A 22,038-nucleotide genomic window follows, 5' to 3' on the forward strand; every position below is an offset into this window, starting at 1 on the left:
AACACATTTCTGATTTAGCCACATTTACCTATGTGACTAAAAGGTCTTCTGTAGTCCATGTGACTCTATCAGCTACTTAGAAAAACATTTTTGCATTGCCAAACAGCAAGCAGAATATTAGTAATACCTTGAGATGAGGTTTACCCTGACATATTTTTCATAGGACTCACAGGGAAAATCAATGGAATCACGATATTAAAATATATGTCATGGCCTCAGAGACATGAAATTCATATCTTGACTTCTAAAAGACGCATTTCACAAATGTCTTTTCATTCTTATCTTTGACAAAATTGAGATGAATATTCACAGAACAGCAATCGTGGCAGGACAACAGTTATAGCTAAACATACTTAAACAAGCATAAATTTCCTTGAGCATTACATGACATTGTGTGTCCTACATTTTAAACTCTGCTGACTCATAGGTATTCCAATGTTTTGCAGAATAGTGAAGTAAACATGACTGCGGAGCAGTGAGATTAGCCAAGGATCAGGTAGTGTGTGTGTGGGGGGAGGTAGGCTTCATTAAGTTATCATAATGATCCAACTGGTCCCCATTTGACAAAATTCCCTCAGTCACTTAGTAAATAGCAGAGGCTGAATCTATTTGATGGTCAACTCAACGCATTCTCGTTTTTGAAAGATAGCTTTCTACGTTAAAATTGAACAAAACTTTGGTACAGCAAGAAATATCCATTAGTAAAAAATAATTTGATAAGTCCTATTATTGATAATATATAAATAGTTTATCAATATGTAAATATAAAATAAAAATGTAAAAACAAATCGTGTATTCACTTCTGCCATGCTATGAATTTCCCACTGATTATGTCCTCTTATCTCTCTTTTGTAAAGATAACTACATATTGAATTTTCAAGACATACATACAATTAGAATTGTATGTATGAATGATATGAAAACAAGCAATACTTTATTGCAATTTACATACAAAACCTTACATATTAAAGACAAATAATTTTAACGTCTGTGAATCAGGTTCATCTGAGAATACAGTTCGTTTAAAGCTTATACTGGTCACTGGTTAAGAGAGGTCATGAGAACAGAATCCTAAGGGCTGAGGTCGAGAGCATTGCTGCAAGATGTCTATGAAAGTTGGTCTCTCGCTGTTGAGTCAGGCTAAACAAATATTTTAGCTTCACATTACTGGATGTTAGAACACAAATAGCGTCTATGTGTGGACTGTGTTTAGTGATTAAAGGGGGCCACCAGTGCAGATGGATTAGCCCAGGTACTGGTGATTAACACTATTCTAAATACACTGAGTATGCTTGTTACTCCTTCAAGCCAGTAGAATAGAGAAAGTGTGAGAAAATCTCATGATGGAGTATGTCCTAACAAAGCATCCTCTTTCATTTCTCCTAATTGCTTTAGGAATGCTAGGCAATCTTCTATTGAACCAAGAAGGGCTCAGTGTAAAAGAGGAGCATACAGCAAGGCTCTATCTGTCTACACTAGAAACAGGAGTAAGAAATAGGGGACAAAAATGTGAGACTTAAGAGATAACAAATTAGAAGTTAGTCTATACATTTATAAAAGATGACAGGACATTCCATCAAAAGATAATAGAACATTGCACCCAGAAAGTTGGCCTCTAATAGAATTTTCCAACAAAACATATCAAGGAAGAAAAAACAGATTTTTAGAAGGAAAGCATGACATCTAGAAGATGAGTCTAGGCAATTGTGCAGTGCAAGATCTAAGGGATTGACTAGAAGTCAATAATTGATGACACTATGTCAAAATGGTACTGCATGCAAAAAGAGTTTTTGTTACCAAAGCTGAGGAAAACTGAGCAAAAAAATAAATATAACTAACTGATCAGTACCTAAAGTCTAAAAAGTTCACATTAATTTTTAAAAGGTATTAAAATACAAATAAAGAGGAGAAGAGGTAACTCCTAGATATAGAGGAGTACAAATAATATATGAAAGTTTTCACTAATCCTAATTATGACCTATATGTAGTGACTTAGAGAGGGTATAGCAGTATAACTGGTGAAACTAGTTTTTTTTTCTGGGGTATCCTGGTAAAGGCAACAGTGTATAGCTGGTAAGTTCAGCAAGAAGTTGTTTTCACAGCATGTAATGATGTCCAAGGCTCTTCACTTCTAAGGATGTTCCCTATATTTCATATCCCATCACAATCATAGTAATGTGCACTACTGGTAGTTTTCAAATCTCTCAGTATTATGAAAGAAGCTATTATCAGACAAACCTAATTAAATGTGATATAACAAATTAAAAGTAACAAAATATCATACATATATTCCTGAAGAGATGGTAATGGTTTTTGGTGGTCGAGCCTTTTCCAAAATTTCCCAAAGCCTGAGTTTGACTCACAGAACTAAAAATAAAATCACTGGAATTGTGGGGCAGGAAAAAAACATTAAGGAAATAATGAAATCTGAGTAAAATGTGGCATTGAGAATGATGTATTAAGTGACCCATGGAGAAAGGTTTGCAGATAAATTACAAAGTTGTTAAACCAGGTGTAGATTTATATGGCAGAATGTGAATATATGTGAAGCTCAAGAAGTTCCTTGAGCCAGCCTCAATCAAAGAATAAAATGTATACACACTCATATGCAAACACTTATGTGAACATGTTTGTAAAACAGATGTACACAAATATATAATGCAAGAGTAATGTATTAATATGTGCATACCATTTGTAATAAATGTACCATGTTAAAAGATATAGACAGAAATGACTTATATTGTATACAGAAACACTAATAATTTTTAACCCTTTTGCATGTAAACAAAATTAGGCAACTATACAGATATGCAATTAACCTGGAATTTTTAATATTTCCTCATATATTCTTTTCAATACCCAAAATGGTAGTTTCTAGCTAAAGTTGCCAACTGATCTCTTGAAATGTTACAAACCTAAAAACTATAATCATAAAGTATACACTGATTTGGTAAATTTAATTCACATATAAGAATAAGGTAAAATTCTTCTCAGGAGTCATTTTCAAATTAAATGATAATATGTGAGATATACTGAGTTAAGTAAAAAGGATTAGTATAATTGATCTCATCTTCTTTTAATTTTTCAATGTACCTAGCAAAGCATTTAAAGTATATGTGTAGCTTGAGTCACATTTCAATGACTTAAAAAATGTGCCAAGTTACCTTTTACGATAAATGAGCAAATAATTGCACTAAAAATTGCATATAAAATGTTGCAATTCAAAGTCCTGACGACTCTAGGTACTACAGGAGAACGTAAGCGCTCTAGGGAGTGTGAGGACGCTTAGCTATGGAGCCTTTTCTCAGGCGTGCAGGGAAAATTGTTAACACTAGTAGTGTACTGTCACAAGCACTATTCTGAAAATTTTACATGCACGCATTGTATGATTTTATCTTCAAAAGAATCCCAGGAAGTAGGAATGATTGGTTCCGTTTGACTGGCCCAGTGAGCTGCTAGAATCAAACTCACACCCATTCTCTCTGATGTCAGACTCGAACCTCTTACTTACCACGCCACATTAACTTCTCTGTTCTCATTATCATCTTGGATATCTTGTTACTCAGAGAAAGATTTAGTAGAGAGAGGTATTGCCTAATAGTGAACAAGAGTCTGTCTGTCAACTTAGGAAAGTTGTCATAGTCTACAAGAAAATGATATCCTTAGAAAGGCAATGATAAAAATATAATTATGCCAACTGTTATATGAACTTGAACTCTAAACTCAGAGTCACTTTGATCCTAAGATCAGGACCTAGAGAACCCTCCTGCACCAAAGAATCTGGAAGACCATAGATTTAGCTTTTTTTTTTTTTTTTTTAGTTCTCAGTCCTTTATGGGTCTTCATAATTTACTGTCTAGCAATGGAATACCAGCTTCATCAGGTAAACAGAAACAAGTAGTCACTATGCAACACTACTTGAGCCTAGAGAGCCTGTTTTATTTTCATTTCAAAATGGACTGGAATTGGGCATCTCCTTTCTCTATGACATAATTGTAGGATGGAGGATGATAAGCAATCAGAACATCTCTATTCACTTCAATTACCTACACCTGAAACAGGAACATTCTTGACCTGGGAGTTTTCATTTAGAACTCACTGATTCAATAGAAAGACATCAAATTACATCCACTGATAATTTTAAATTAACTCAAAGTATTTAATTAACACCTCTTCAAACAGAAAAGAAATAAGGATTCTTTACAGTAAAGGTAATGAAGGCCACTTAAGAGATTTTTGTAAATCAAATTTAAAACACTGTATCTCTTCAAACTCTTTCACAATTAGAATATTCAGGGTAGTGTTATACATAAAGCAATTAACAGCTCTGGGGAATGAGAGAAAGAAGGATTCTAATGAAGATTTGATTAAATGTTGAATTGATGGTGAGGATTGAGCATCTGTCTTTATCATAGTAGAGATGCCTGGTCTCTCAAGTACAAGTTGAAATAAGAAAAACAAAACAAAAGAAAACAACTCAAAACCAAAATCTTCCAAAACTAGCAAACTTAGTGAAAACCAGTAAATCAAAGTGAATGTATAGGACACCTCATCTAATGTTGGGTTCTGATGTTTGTACTGGGGAGAAAACAAGAGACTGGACCAGTGAACAAGCTTATGATACTTTTCAGGCCAAGTCATTCCAAAGGTTTGGATTTCATTCCCCTCAATAATGTGTGCCACTTATTCAACAGCCTCCAGATGCATTTACAATGGTTCTGCAGTGTTTATATGTATCATTAAAGGTTCATGCCTTGGGATCCGAGCTCCTGATATGGTCTTTGATAGAGTTTGGAGGCAGCAAGATAGTGAAGCAGGCAGGCCCGATGACCTTATAGATACATCTGGAAACAACAAAACAGAAAGGACGAACCTCTGGTTTTTGTTGTTCTCCAACAATAACACACTCAGTGAGGCAAAAGCCCAGCACAGAATTAATAATTTTAAAAAAAGTGTTGAAGAGTAGTGGCAGATGACTAGATCTCAGACACACCAACTTTTGGAGTGATTGAAGCTGTCCTTCTGGGAGTTCATTCATGGGGGAAAATCTCAGGAAAGTGAATTATTTTACTAAGTAACCATAAATGTCTAGCTCTTCTTCATGATATGGATTAACCTCCCTTTTTGAGTCTTTCCAATATGGCTAAGAAGCCACTGTATTTCACCAAGAGCTAACCCTGTTATACTTCAATTTCTGAAAGTATTGGCAAGATATTTCTCTTTTCTTCCTAAGTAAGTCAAACATCAGTATTTTGTTATAGAAGCAGAAAATGGGGTAAGTCAGCATTCTAAGTGCAGACTGTTTCTTAGGTTGTTAGTGTAAGCTAAAGTACACAGATTAGTTTCTAATTGAAATATCAGTTTTATGAATGGCTGGTTAAGTAGATTTAATTAGGCTTCTTTTCTTGATGTTTTTACTCACTAATGGGCCATGGGAGTCACCTAAGTGATTGCCCTCATTGCTCCTTTGACAAAAGGATCTCTTGTTCTTAGACAAGACCTGGGAGCCCTGTTGAACAGAGCACATGTCAGGAAGCCCCAGAAGAGATGATCTCTAAGGAACTCACTGGTTCAACATCTTTTGAATTTTGATAGTTTTGTCTGCTCTTTGGCTCTAGACACATTTATGAGCTGTAAAGATGCTAATCGGATGAACATTTTTGACAGTAATTTACTAAGTCTCCTTGATGAGGATATTTAATTAAATATGCATTAGTTTCAAGGCTAAGCCTTGTTAGCCGTGGATTGATTTCAAGTGTGCATTGAACAGCCTTCATTTTTAAAAATTCTCTTTATTCTTGCAAAACTGTGAATTCACTTAAATCCAAAATGTAAGGATGATAAAAGAGACAAAATTCTTCCAATCATGTGGGTTTAATTGATCCTTTTTCTTTCTGTAATTAGTTTACCTGGTAAAAGAAAAACTGTTAGGCAGAGACAGAATTATGACCCACTCAAATGGTAAAAGTATAATACATAAAGGACATGGAGTGTAGTGTAATGGCTTATACAGATTATTGTAAGGAGATGGTCTGGATTCAGTGCATTGCCGGCATAGCTATATGGGGAATCATAGTCAAATACTCTAAAGTGCTTAGTCTCTCTCTCCAAGCTGTATGTTTACTAAGATATAACAAAAGTTGTGAGTATACCATAGACTTTTCTCATATATATCCTAAAATTTATTAAGTTAACCTCTTTAACCTATTGGGAACAAGTAACAACTTAAGTAATTAATTAAGTGTACCCAATTCTCTTCAAGTTAATGGAGACTTTTTTTTTTTTTGGAGTGATTGACTTCATATAAAAACTCAGTCTCTACAATTCAGTTCCTATCTTTCTTCCCTTAAGGACAATAATGGGTCACTAGAATTATCATTTGTACACTATCTATATTTACAAACGACCAGATAACCAGCTACTTTAAATTATTTTTATAATATTTATTTAATTTTTATTAGGTATTTTCTTTATTTACATTTCAAATGTTACCCTCCTTCCAAGTTTCCCCTCCGAAAATCCTCTGTCTCTGCCTGCCTCCCTTGGCTCCCACTTCCTGGCACTGGAATTCCCCTATACTAGGGCATAGAACATTCACAGGACTAAGGGCCTCTCCTCCCATTGATGACAGACTAGGCCATCCTCTTCTGCATATGCAGCTAGAGCCCTGGGTCCCACCATGTGTTTTCTTTGATTGGTGGTTTAGTCCCAGGGAGCTCTGGGGGGGTACTGGATGGTTCATATTGTTGTTCCTCCTATGGGGCTGCAAACCCCTTCAGCTCCTTGGGTACTTTCTCTAGCTCCTTCATTGGTGATTAATCATTTTATTTGTTTACATTTCAAATGTTATTCCTCTTCGCAGGCTCCCATCCAGGAATCCCCCAAGCCATCCCTCTCCTCTTTGCCTCTAAGAGAGAGCTTCCCCACCCACACACCTATCCCTGCCTCTCCCCCCAGCATTCCCCTTCTCTGGGTTTCAAGCCTCCGCAGGAGAAAACACATCCACTCCCACTAATGCATGGGTTAATCATTATTTCAAAATACATGGTTACTTTGCGCCCCTTATAGAGATGGCTTTGATTATTAGCATTTCCTGACAAACTTTCTTATACTCTATAGCTTCTGTTTTGTACTTCATGTTTTTCTTCTGTCTTAGAGGTGACCATTTGCCATTGGATAACCAATTGGGGAAGATCACACCACTCACAATCATTTTTAAAATGTGGCTAAAGTCAATACAGAAAGAATCCCTATTACATCATGAAATCACTTCAAAATGAGTTAGATTGGCACCTAAGAGTGAACCTTACACTCAATAATATGAGAAGTAGTCAAACATTTCCTTTTTATAATTTGTTTTCCTTTACCATTTTTTCTCAAAATGAAGATTACTCCTTATAAAAATGTGAATTTACTCTTCATATTTCTGAAATATCTTCTGGTATTTCTCAAATATCCTGAAACTTAATGATAACATTAGCAATTATAGAATGGACCTCACAGAATCGCCAAAGAATTCGCAATGATAAGATCATTCTTATCACAGCACATTTTATAAAAGACGTATCTTTTGCTAGAACCTGCTGAAATCGTATTATGCAGCTCTCCTCTATCACAAGGATATCAATTGTTTTAAAACAGATTTCGTTAGCTGTTCATCCATCCTTTTACATACATGTAATTACTGAATATCTACTATGAACAAGCTATTTATGTAACACTATGGGGTTGTCTTTAAAATCAAATAAATTGTGCTTCCAGGCAAAACCAGATATATAAGTAAGCATTTAAAACTCTGTCACATTTTCTGATAGAACAGCACTTAGATATTATGGGGCCTCCAAAAGGAGCAATTGATCAGTAACAATGAAGATCTTTAAAAAGAACTGGAGTCACGTCTGATCTTGATTCCAAAAGGAAAGCCAAAACTTTTCAAAATTAAAAAAGATTGGAAAACAACTCTGAGGCAGTATAAACAACTCTAAAGATATGTAGGCATTCCGGAGTCCATAAAATCCAAGGCTCCACAAATAATCTTGCAGCTTGATCAAGCAACTTTGTACTTTAAAGAAACAGTGGAAGGAAACTCAGGGTCCAGAAGTCATTAACCTTCCCCAAGTATTCAACACAACTATGTGACTTTGCAACACTGCTCCAATGATTTTACTGGATTCTTTCAACTCTCTCATTTAGAACTATGACAATATGATCCCTATTTGTAGTTTTAAAATAAAGTTACGAAATGATGGAACAACTTGTAAAGGTCACACTTAACAGCAAATGACAATACAGAGAATTTACTCAAAGGAGCTAGGCCATACACTGTCTAGTCTGTCATTAACTTGAGATGTTTTCTGAAACCATAACTAAAAGGCATAGAAACAGTATTTTCTATTGCATGTGTATTGATGGTTAAAAGAAAACCATTTGGTCATATGAGATCAAAAAATGGGGAAGGAGAAAGAGGTTGATCTGGGAAAACATCTAAAATAGCAAGGTGGGAAAAGCCAACATTAATTGCATCCCTGTGTAATAACAAGCAGCACAAATTTAAAATTGCACCTTATAAAATTGCTTTTGCATAAAGTCGTTATGATTATAATTACAAATACTCAACTTTTTATATGTGTATGTGTCGGGGACATGGACATATAATTGTTTGCATGTTGTGGGCATGGGCATGTGCTCTGATGTTCATGTAATTGTGAAAATCAGAAACTGATGTCAGATATACTCTTTGATATGGTACACTTTATTTACTGAACAGTGTGTCTCCTTGCTTAGTATTTTATTATTATTATTATTATTATTATTATTATTATTATTATTACTCTGGTAAAATACCTCAACAAACACAACTTAAGGGACCAGGAATTGATTCTTGCTCACATTTCAAGAGTACAGAAGCTTGAAGCAACTAGCAAGGGTATCCACACTCAGGAGAAAGAGAAGGATAAAAGCCTCCTACTGTCCAGTCCACTTTCTCTATACCATGCAGTCCAGGATCTCTATGCTTAGTAAATGGTCTTGCACACAATGAAGATGGATCTTTTCAGCTTAGTTAATACAATTAGTTACCACCCACAGGGATGTCTAGGGGCCTATTCCCATGGTGACTTTAGACTATTTTAAATTGACAGTTAACACTAGCAATCAAATTTTGGAAACCCTATAGCTACTATAGCTTCTGTAGCTAGCTAGCTAGCTAGCTTTCACTAGAGCTACCCAGTCTCTGTCTTTCAGTCATTGGGATTATAGGTAGGCTTCTTTATCCAGCTAGATTTCTTCTTTGCTTTCTGGGATCTGAACTCTGGCATTCACATTTATAAGGCAAGTGCTTTATACACTAAGTCATCATGCTAGCACTCAAATATTGACTTTAAAATCATAGCTGACTTCTCAATAATTCTAAGACTTATTAGAGATACCTAACTTAGCCATACATTGTTTCTGTTTAAAATGGAAATATGTGAATAAATAGACAAAAGATAGATAGATCACATTTTCCTCTCCTAATAATCTTAATAAAGATTAAATTAATTAATCTAACTATTGAAAGAACTACAGGTTCTTCATAAAATCTAGTTCTCTTCTCTCTTTAACTTAGAAGGCAGGCCATTTGATAATACAGTTGTGCACTTACAGATTAAAATGCTAATGAATGGCAAGCTAGGGCTTTTTTTCTTGAAAAACATTCTTTTCCTTTTTTGATGTGCATTGAAAATATTCATACCACCGTAGTCATTTTGTTTAAAACTCTGTAACTTTGACCTTACAAAGTCAATGTTGTAGTTTGTATGCCACGAATTTGGCAAGAAATGAGGTTCCAAGCACTGAAGCAAATCTTTCTCTGTCTCCCTTGATCTATTTTTCCAACCCTCAAGAAAATGATTTGTGTATTTGACTTCCCCAGTTATATCTCAGTTCACACTGTTACCAGATTTCCATGTTCACAGTCACACTCTTTCTCAGATTTATATAGAACATAGCCTTCATGTACACATGTAACAGAAAATACAGTCTGTTTATAAAGAATAAGATGCATTTTTTATCTATGATTATATGAGCCCAAATATAAATTCAATGGTGAAACTCCACTGAGGAAAAATTCTAAGTGTTGGAAAACTGTGGAGGGAGATTGGGGGGGGGGGTGAAATCCTGAAATCTTAGTTAAGGCTTTCAAGAGAACGGCATTGGATGGAGATGTCAAAATTGCTAAAGTTTGGAAGAAAAAGCAGATGGTGCTAGTCATGCTGAAGAAGTGGGCCACCAATGCTGACATTATGTGAAGTGCTGAGTAACTGACAGCTGAATTAGCATGAGTTTACCATTTAGTTACCTTAAAACACGGAGAGCCAAATTATCAACTGTTAGCAGGGGAAGTGCGGTGGATCCTGAAGAGAAGGTTCATAGGTAAGTAGCTCTTGATCCCCAACAATATCTGCCATGTGAGCACTGACGGCTCTAATTTAGCTGAGCCTGTCTCCTGAGGAGTAACAGCTTGGTGACGCTCAGTGGACTGGGCTGTTTGTGTGTTACAGTGATGGTGACATGTAATGTTCAATGAGGCATGTTAGTAAAAGAAAAGGTTCACTTCAAATATTGTTACCAGGTTCCATGTTTTTATTTTATATACTAATGGTGGGGTGTATTTGTACGTGTGTGTGTGTGTGTGTGTGTGTGTGTGTGAGAGAGAGAGAGAGAGAGAGAGAGAGAGAGAGAGAGAGAGAGAGAGAGAGATCTACATTTTAATTGATTGCTTACATCAAGTTACTCAAAATCTGTAAGATTGTAATTTTATTTTTAACTTTCCTATTAAATACAACACAACTTTTGGCATAACACCAAAATACTTTTCCTTTTCCCAAATTTTCTCTGCATCTCTCTCTCTCTTTTGTCTGTCTTTCTCCCACTTTGTGAGTGTGGTGTATGTGTGTGTGTGTGTGTGTGTGTGTGTGTGCACGCACACACATACTTGCACATGAGCATGCCTATCTACATTTAACCCTACAAAGCAGTTTGCAATTCTTCCTATTTTCACGAATGGTTTACACATGTGGTTGGTAATTATCTGAAAAAGAGGTCCAGCCATTCACAATTAGAAAGGAGCCATTAATTTTATTTGCTCTTCTGACCAAAATTATCTCATAATTATTTTCTAAAAGCAAAGTACAGTTATGGCTATTATAGTTTTTTGCTCTCCTGCAAAAAACAAAAATGAAACCAAAGCAAGGAGACACACAACCTCCCACCCCCCAGCAAAGAGTTTGGCTTATGTAGATGTATATTGGGCATCTTTGGAAATGTCATCCATATCTCATAATCTGTATAGTGCATCACAAACTACTGTAAAGAATAAGTCCTAGTCTGATACCAGAGAAGTCTGATTCTTATTCATTCACTGAGCAGTAAGCAGAGTTGGGGGAGGTGATTGTGCTGCACATTCCCTGATCCCCCAATATCAGAATAACAAAGTCTAGCTAGTAGCCTCTCCTTTAGTATCTGACCTCTTATGTAATACTTCATCTTGACAGCCAGCTGGCATCGTGAACAGCAGCCAACATTGTGTCACTCAGGCCTTTGCTATGGTCCCATCTTGGAAGCATTCTACAGCTCTCGTTCATATAATGTAGTTAGAGTTCTAAGTTTGAGAAGATCAAGATCAACCAACAGTTTGCATTTTACAACTCCACAATTTAAATAAAACACAGGTATTTCCAGAGGTCATATTTCCACTGATGTGGATCTCATTTCATATTTTAATTACTGAACATCATATGTAAATATCTGTATGGCTGGGTGTGAACGACACTTCTTTATGATTCTAAGGTTCGTTTTGTTCTTCCCAGATAATCAAAATACCAGCAGAGAATAAAAGCTTGTCTTAATGTCCAGGAGAGCAGGGTGTGACTCCTTGCCTAGGCCTCATTACATAGGCTAATTAATTTGTCTAAATTACTTTTTTATAATATAGAAAGTTGTGAGATGCCAATTGATTAAGGCACTGCTTTTTATGGCAAGGGTTTCCTTGACCTTTCTTGAGCCTACTCTTTTTTAATCTGTGGAATTCTAAGAATTGAAAGAATCATATCTGGACTTCTATAAGGTCTAGAGATATAATATGTAAGATGGACAGATTAGATGTTTGATTATTGAGCCAAAGTATACACTATAGTTTTTATTTTGTATTAAAATACTTTGTATTAGTGGCAAAGGCTAATTTCTAAAGGCTGGCAACATGGGCAATGCCTTTGTAATAACACATCTCATCATCCCTTTTAAATCACTTAGGATGATGTGATGGTGAATTTATTAGATGCCACTTCAATAGTGGTAGCTTTCATAGCTCAAATGGTTGGCTTACACAAACACAGGAAAATCCATTATATCTACATTGTGGCTGTGTTTTACAATCAGATCCCCCAATAACTATACTTAATGGATTTTCAGTAGTAAATACAGATTTGAGAATGTATAATGAGAATTTTAACATTTTCACTATTTTTGGCATACACAATAAGTTACTTAAGATTTTGAGAGAAAATGTAAGGCTATTTGGATTCATCCTCTAAAACATTTTATGGAATTTGCATTTCTACAGTTCAAAGGTAAAGACAGATAACTACACAACTCTATTTCAACTCAATCTCAGGAAAACCGTCTAATGCATCTCTAATCCGTAGTCTATGTAATAGATCCAAAAGCATCTTTCATAGGGAACAGAACCCCCAGAGGTGCCTGAGGGCAAATCAACACTACCATGTATGATATTTCTATTTGAATCTAGGTCTGAAGATTCTACGACATGGTACAAAATTTTATTTTAGAGTATTTTGCATTTTGTTATCAAAAGTGATTACCTTCTAAAAGTCACTAAGTGTAGAATTCAGAGCACCCTTCCAAGAAACCCATCCAGGCAGTTTGCTTGCTACTATTTACACATGTTTTCTGACACAGTTTACTGGGGAATGAGATGAGATAAGTGGACATGTTTGTTACTAAACTCTGTTCCTTGCATTTCGGCTACATCAGTGAAAGCAGTTTTCTGGATTCTAAGTGCTTAGAAAATGAATTATTGAAGTGTGAAAGTGGAACAGTGTACTGAAAATTGCAAAACAGGCAGAGGCTGGCTGGCGGGTCTGCTTTATCAGAGAAGCTCCTCTTTCTTTTTCTCTTCCTTTTTTTCTTAGAAATTTAGAGTCAAGCCTTAAAGGTACCTCCACCACATCATTGGAAACTAACCCCCAACTACTTCTCTCCTGTCTTCTTGTCTCTTGCCCCCGGATAATATATCCTGTACCTAATATGCTGTAAATGTTAATGAATTCAGTGTCCTTTCTTCTACTATCTCCTGCAATCTAATTGCCATGTACTCTATAGTAATGACTATATTTTCCAAACCCAAACCTGGGCACCATTCCTGACAAATACCTAGACATACACGATTCACTACACCAGGATAAATAAACTTGCTGAACCACAGACTGAATGCACAGCTACTCCACACTTTATGGTCCTAATCAGTCCTTTCTTTCCTCCCCTTTTCTCTCTCTCTCTTTTTCCTTCCTTCCTTGTCACCTATATGATTAAGAGATTACAGATAAAATCTGTAATTTCAATTAGAATTGTATCCTTTTATAATCACTTCTGAATGTGCCCAATGTCAGGAATGCCTTTAAATGTTTCCTTGGGCTATTACTGAGTCAGGTTTGGGACTTATAGAGCAGATGAAAAAGTAAAGAAAAAAGGAAATAAGGTTGAATTTGAGGATGCATCAGGTAATCTGTGTCTGCTATTGAGAAAAATATTACATTTACAATTAGTAATTTACTCTTTCTAATTGTGATCATTTGAACATTTTGTTTGTTTTATCAGTTAGAAAATGTAGCTAAAGAAGAGCATACAAATTCTGAATGGCAAAATGAGAATTTAAGGCTGGTCAAGAGTTTTTGGTGAGGCCAAGGCAAAGACTTCTTACTGTTTTAAGGGTTATCTAAACAATCTACATGCATTGTTTCAACACCAGACAGTTTTATCAGCCTTTGACCTCCACTCAATTAAATCATAAAAATAATTGTCTTTAATTACTTGAGTCCAAGAATATCGCATAAGACCACTTCCTAGCTCACATTCAGAAACAAAATGGTTGGCCTGAGTACTCTTAGGTTTTCCCAACCAAATTCAACCAGATAAAAATATGATAGAAAAACTCAGAAAATTTGAGGGAATTCTATAATTATGATTACAATTTTATTATAAAGTAGACAACACTCAGTCAAACAAGTACAAGTGACCCCAAGTTGGGTCCACTCTTGGATAATGCTTGACTTGAAATTGTGCAGGACTGGCGATGCCGTCACAGTCTCTATGAGTTTAGATGTTCATCAGCCCTGCTGTATCTAGAAAGCACCGTTTCCTTGGAGATAATCATAACCTCTGGCTCTTAAAATCTTTGGTATATATTATGTTAAAAAAGAAGAATATGAACACAAACAATTGGATCAATGATAAATATCTTACAAGTTTCAAGCTCTGAATCATTCCTTGGAACATATATCAGAGTAGATAAAGAGAACCAACTTTACAAAATTAGTCATCTTGGACTTGTATATGTCAGCTATGTCATGAACATATCTTCTATACACATCACATAAGTGTATACTCACAAAAATAATGACAATAATAAAAATAATAAAATCAAAAAAGTAACATTCATTATACTGGATCACATAAATAATCATTTAACCATAATTAAATACTATTCAATAATTCAACAGAAGCAATTAAACATTTTCATGATTCATGTCTTAATTTTCGCTAAGTAATAAGTTTGCACAAATGAGGACTACACACTATTGCTCACCACTGTATTCCTAGCACCTACCATAGTGTTTGACATGTAGTTAGAACTTAATAAACTTACTTCAACAGATATATTAATAAAAGAGAGAAACCTACTTTTGAATCTTGACTTCAAATTAAAAAAAAAAAAACTTGCTTAACATTTCCAAGTCTCTTTTCCTTAAATGCCTGTAATAGCATTAACTTCCTTGAGTTATAGGACTACTTTAAAGAAGCTAATGCTTGCAGAACACTTATAAGCATAGCAAGTAGTGCACATTCAATCAAATTAGTCTCTGTCAGTACATAAACCGCAGTTAAATGCTACAAACTATCAAAAATGGAATGCATATTAGTAACTCTTAAACCACATATAGTATCCTTACATCAGATATGTAGGTGAATTGGACCCTATTCTAATGGTTATCTTATATATCTAATTACTCATGTACTTTAAGGAGTACATAAATACATAAATAGAAATGTAATTTCAAATTATATACACACACAGTGAATACACCTATGAAAAATATTCTGGTCAATAAAACATAATTCCAGCACTAAAGGCCTGAAAATGTGTTTGTGGCAAGTATCTAAACAGATCTTTTCAATGAAGAAGAAACACGTGCTAGAAGGCTGTATCTAACCATTAGCAGTCACACATTTACATAAGCAGACTCCAGGGTCTACAGCGTGGTGGTGAGGTAGTATTCTAGAAGTTTATTTACATTCTGAATCCTTCTATTATTTGAGGGTAGGTCTAACACAGTTTTGCACCCATTTCTCATGGTGGAGAGGCTAGAGGCTAAGGGAGTTCCAGTGGTATTTCCCAGACATTTGTAACTCCAGAGATACACATGGTTCTCAGGCCTTTCCTTGTTGTCTCTAATATATTTTGTTTTCCTTCAGTTCATCCTTTTGGCACTGTCTTAGTTAGGGTTTTACTGTGAACAGACACCATGACCAAGGCAACTTTTTTAAGGACAACATTTGATTGGGGCTAGCTTACAGGTTCAGAGGTTCAGTCCATTATTATCAAGGCGGGAGCTTGGCAGCATCCAGGCAGGCATGGTGCAGGAGTAAGTGAAGGTTCTACAACTTTCGCTGAAGGCTGCTAACAGAATATTGGGTTCCATGCAGCTAGGAAGAGGGTATTAAAGCCAATGCCCACAGTGACACACCTAATCCAACAAGGGAACACCTCCTAATAGTGCCACTCCCGGGAATAAGCATATACAAACCATCACAAGCACTCTGTGAGTAACTTAAAATACTCTTATTAAGGGATAGAAGTTATCCAATATATTTATAGTTGGAAGTTTCAATGAGAATTTTTATTCTAAGAGTAGTCATACTGTATAGATAAGAATCACCTTTTGAAGAATTAAAAATTACACATCATTAAGACAGTCCTAACTTCCCTACCCCATCACACTGCTGTAAAGATTAAGGACTATAATACATATCTAAATCCAAAAATACTCTCCAGCAATGTCTGGGTTCTCAGTAACTATCAGTTTTATCATGCTTTCCAGTTATGTATGTCTACACATGAGCCATTTATTTTTCTTGTTCTAGATTCATTTAATTGTATGACTGTTCTGGCTGCATATGTGTATACTATGTGTCCTGTATGCCTGTCAAGGCTGTAAAAGGATGTTGGATTTCCTGGTACTGGAGCAAGAGTTTGGTTGTAATAATGTAGTTGTTAGCCACTTTGTAGATTCTGGGAATTGAACCCAAATCTTCTTCAAGATCAACAAGGACTCTAAAGTGCTGAGTGTTCTCCCTGATCCCAAACATCAGCCATTTCTACCATCTCCACTCCAAGTTATACCGCACAACTTTAATTTCAGAGGAAATGACTCCAGAACTCCCCAGATAGAATTTGGAAATAGAATTGCAAGAAACACACATAGAACAGGACTAAAGACATATTGTATTGTGTTTATATAAGAGAGTTAATAGTTTCCTTACATCTGTGTCAACTGCCCTCCCAGTTCCTACAGGGAGGCTCAGCCTGTATTACAGAGCAGACACTTTGCCATCCCAGAGGTTTTTCAAACTGTTACAAATGAGAAAGCACAAGGGAAAGGCTCACTCGAGGACACATCACACACAAGCTATCAGAGTTTTGTTTTCTTTTGAAGTTGGGCTTCATATCTTTTTCTCATTACAATCATTACTTTGAAATATGATTTTTTTAAAACAGTAATTTTCTAGAACAAAGGGGATAATACCATATTTCAAAAGCTTTACTGTGAAATTAAACCTTTGAACTACTGTGAAAGAAATTATTCCCTCAAGGCTGCAAGGCTTAAAGGTTATTAAAAATTTAATTTTAAAGAAGGCATCCAGGAAAAAAAGTATATAAATGCTACTTAGAACCCAGATTGCCCAATTTAATAACTCCCATTGCTCCTTATTTTTAAATAATCTGGAAATGTGAACAAATGATCTCCAGTTTTTTAGTGGCAAATCAGTATGTCAGTGTCAACAGATGCTGGCACTCTGTCTTCCATCATTTTTTTTAACTGAATGTACATGCAGGGCAATGGCTCAACACCTCTGGCTCCCTCATTTAGCATCAGTATCTCCATCCAGAAGGTCCATCTTATTCACATAGGGTTATTAGAAAGATACTTCATTACCTGAGATGATGGCTCAGTGTATAAAACACTTGCTGCACAAGCCTGAGGACTCTAGTTAAGATTTCTAGCACCCAAAGTCCCCAGGCATGGCAGTGCATGTTTACAGCCTCCTGTACCCCAGTATTTAGGACTAGAACTAGGATTTGGAAAGCTTTTTGTTTGTTTAGATAGTCTGGCTAATCAGGAATACCAAGTTCTTACAAAATGAGATAGAAATGCAATTGAGGAATACACAGTGAAACAAATATTTGGCCTCCAGATAAGCATGGGCACATACAGACGAGACAAGCATACATATATGCACAGACAAACAGACACACACACATCACACAGACACACACACAGACATACACACACACCACACACACACACACACACAGAGACACACCACACACCACACACACTCACCACACACCACACACACATACACACACACACACACACAAACACACACACACACACACACACCACTACACAGTTGATAATTCCATATCCCCCATATCATTCTCAGAGTGGTTATTGTAAAGAAAAACAACCTAAACAACAATATATCTCATCACCATTAAAAGACTAGGGTAATTAAATTATAATTAAATACATTTTACTTTTCTAACTTGCAAAATCAAGCACACTCTCCTGTTCTATGGCCATGCTATTAATACATGCATCCTGCAGGCAGAATGCATCAAATGACTTAAGTTCTGAGTGCCCTAGTTCCATCTATAAATATAGACAATAACAATAATTGACTAATCTACTTCACTTGGTTATTAGGGAGCCTAAATCAGTTCATGAATATAGGATTTGGGGAATATCCCATAAGCAAGTGCATCATTATTGTTGCTATCTATCTATCTATCTATCTATCTATCTATCTATCTATCTATATATCTTTCTACCATTTTGAAAAGTGAGTTTGCTCATTAGGATTTTATTGACACTGATATTATTTTTATATAGTTTGTGTTTATTGGTTGGTTTTTGAGATAGAGATTCACTATGTTGCTTTGGGTTGCCTGCAACTCTCTGTTTAGCACTTAGCCTAGGACTCACAGAGTCCTCCCCTCTGCCTCTTAAATGGTGGGATTAAAGTGGTATGATAACATGCCAGTTGCATATATTGTTGCCATATATTTTGCACCATTATTTATACTCCTGAGTCTGGATAACGTAAGAATTTGTTAAGGCTTAAGGTTACATAGATAGTCAATGCTTTAAGGAATTCAAAAGCAACTTGAAGAGAGATCTATCTATTTATGCAGAAATGAAAATCTATCTAGTACAGTGATATGGCAATTTTAAGGTATATACAATGTACTTGTGTGTAATGTGAGTATTCTGAATGGTGCTGGCATACGAGGGAGGTGTGAGTACAGAAGGATTCTCCAAGGAGATTCCTCAGGAGGATCATTGTGAAATAACCTGAGATCCATGAACTTGACTTTCCGTAAGTCAAAGTATGAAGAAGCTACTTAAAATTGCCATACCATGACCTACATGCATATGGTCTAAGAGCAGGTCATAGTGACAGCCTGTATGTGTCAGTCTAGTACATACCCATGATAGCAACCGTAAGATAGTGCACTTAAATGAAAGCAAAGAGTCAGACTACATACACTGACTTATTTTAACATTTTGTTCAAATACTCATTATAGGGATTTCTCTGTCTTTATGTATATAGTTTTTCTTGTTTTGAGTCAATGGTATTTGTATACTGGAGTAACCAATGGAAAACATGACCGTTAACAACAAATTGAAGAGGTGCATTGTGTCAATGTTTTTCAACCACATTGGAAAAATGACCAGGCCTCATGCTAGATCTTGTTCTTCAAATCCATCTGAGACAACTTACACTGTCACAAAGACTTTCAGAGAATTAACTAAAAGCAGCCATAGTTTGTTCAACATGACCAGAATGACCAGAATGACTGATTTTGGCAACACTCATTCCAATAGGCAAAGAATCAGAGTTTCTTAGTCATATATATGTTAACCTTGAACCTACTTAAAATGCAATGGACTCTTTCCACTACACATCAGCAAATATTTATTTAGTACAGGATAATTTGTTAACTTTTGCAACCCTATGGGCTTACATTAAAGGCTGTTTGGTTCTTACATACATGCCTTTAGGAATGAACTCTAAGTCAGTATACAGAATTGGTAGCTTAATCTAAAATGATGTTTTTGATGACAGACGACATTTTTCTGGAATGGCTGTAAACAGTTATTTTTGGAAAGATATTTAAATTCTGCTTTGTACTTTCATAGAAGGCAATGGGGAAAACCTCTTAATACATTTGGGTCAGCCTGTATTTGTAGCTGTCATATTCCTCGTGAGCCTAGAATAATGGAAACATCTGAGAGTTTGTTAAGTGTTCTAGTGTACTCATGTGAGAAATTACATATATTAAAATATTTATAATAAAAAGCTGCTTCTTCCTTTTCTTCTTATCTAGAGTTAAACCGGAGCATATGCCTTATTTTCTGAAAAGTTGCAAAGACTGTGTAGCGCGTGTAACATGCGATTCCTTATTAGTGTGACTTGCTCTCCGAAACGCCTGGTATGTCACTGAAAATAAATTTTCTCATTAACCTCAAACATGCCAACTTGTCAAATTATGATGAACCAAATAAGACTGCACCGAGAAATTGAGCTGCCACCATGGCACTTACGTGGCTGCGCCAATTAGTCTATAAATAACATACTTTTGAACACACTTCGGGGTTTTGAAAAGCTAAAGTGCCTCTTGGTGTTCTGAGATACAGGAGAGCAAAGAGATTATTCAAAGGAAAGAAACCATTGTACTTGTGTTAGAAGAAATGAAAATTTATTTAAGGAAGCTGAAATGAGAATGACCATAGGGACATTTGCCTAATAATTGTTCTCTATGTTCACCAGGTATAAGTTTTCTTCAGGACAACTTATTCTGAAAAATTTAGTAGGAGTTGTTTCCTTCAATACAAAATTATCATTTAGCAATTCTTCACTGTACCAGTGTAATACAGTATACAAGACTATTACAACAGAGAAAAATCATAAATATGCTAAATCACTGTGATTCAGACCTTTTGTTTATTTATATACATACACTGTAGCTGTCTTCAGACACTCCAGAAGGGGGCATCAGATCTTGTTACCGGTGGCTGTGAGCCACCATGTGGTTGCTGGGATTTGAACTCAGGACCTTTGGAAGAGCGGTCAGGTGCTCTTACCCACTGAGCCATCTCACCAGCCCCTGATTCAGACCTTTTGAAGAAGGCAGATGAGTAAACAGATCTGGGAGATGGTGGTGTTATCAGAGTGAGGAGAGGGGGTGACAGAGAAGGATAGAACTGTAGGGGCCTGATAGGAAACCATGGGACATAATTTACAAGTTTATGCCATGTCTTAAGATGCTGGAAGAAGCTGAGGTGGAGGGGGACCCCCTATGAAGACCAGCAGTCTCAACTAACCTGGACCGTTGAGATCTCTCAAACACTGACCAGGTAGCATACAGGAGCTGATCCAAGGCCCCTGACATATACAGCAGAGGACTTCCTGGTTTGGCCTCAGTTGGAGAAGATGTACCTAAACCTTCAGAGACTTGAGACCCCAGGGAGTACAGAGGCCTGTTGGGGGTGGGGGGGGCAGACATTCTCTTGGAGACTGGGAGGAGGAGAAATGTGATGACGAACTGTGGGAAGGTGGATCTAAAAGGGAGCATCAATCGGACTGTAAAAGAAAAATTAAAATATTAGAAAAAGAATGGAGTTTAATAGCATTATACTCTATCTGAAATAGAATTCTTTTTATATTTTCTCCTACATATGTTTAGAGGAATCTTCATGGAGGAAAAAGATAAATGTCAGAGCACAATGAAGGCTGTGCTCTGTGTCATCAGTCATGGAGAAGAGTCAATTTTGGGTTACCACCATGCCAATCTCTCTGACAGACAGAAGAAAATGGAGTGCCCAACAGCACCTGTCTTCCCATATTTAAGCAATACAGTAAATATCGGGGTACAGTTTTTGTCTCTAACATTATTACCCTCATAGCCTCAGTTCTAGAAACTTTTTTTTTTTTAGCACATTTTACATTTGGGAAGAGTTTTGAAAACATACAATTCTCCCAATAAGTTTCTATTTCTCCAATGATATTATTCTCACAGTTTGTGATTGTTGGTGTGTTTATGAGACAGAGATTCCCTATGTAGCTTTGGGTAGACTGTACTCACTCTTTAGCACTTAGCCTAGGACTCAGAGTCCTTTTCTCTGCCTCTTGAATGGTTGGATTAAAATGGAAACCTACTATGTTCAGTGATATCTGTTGCCCAATTGCACTCTAAACTCCTTTTTTGTCCAGTTAAAGAACTGTCTTAGTCAGGGTTTCTATTCCTGCACAAACAAAATGACCAAGAAGCAAGTTGGGGAGGAAAGGGTTTATTCAGCTTACATTTCCATACTGCTTTTGATCACCAAAGGATGCAGGACTGGAACTCAAGCAGGTCAGAAAGCAGGAGCTGATGCAGAGGCCATGGAGGGATGTTCTTTACTGGCTTGCCT

This window comes from Mus pahari, chromosome 1 (genome assembly GCF_900095145.1).
Source record: "Mus pahari chromosome 1, PAHARI_EIJ_v1.1, whole genome shotgun sequence".
In the NCBI taxonomy this organism is placed as follows: Eukaryota; Metazoa; Chordata; class Mammalia; order Rodentia; family Muridae; genus Mus; species Mus pahari.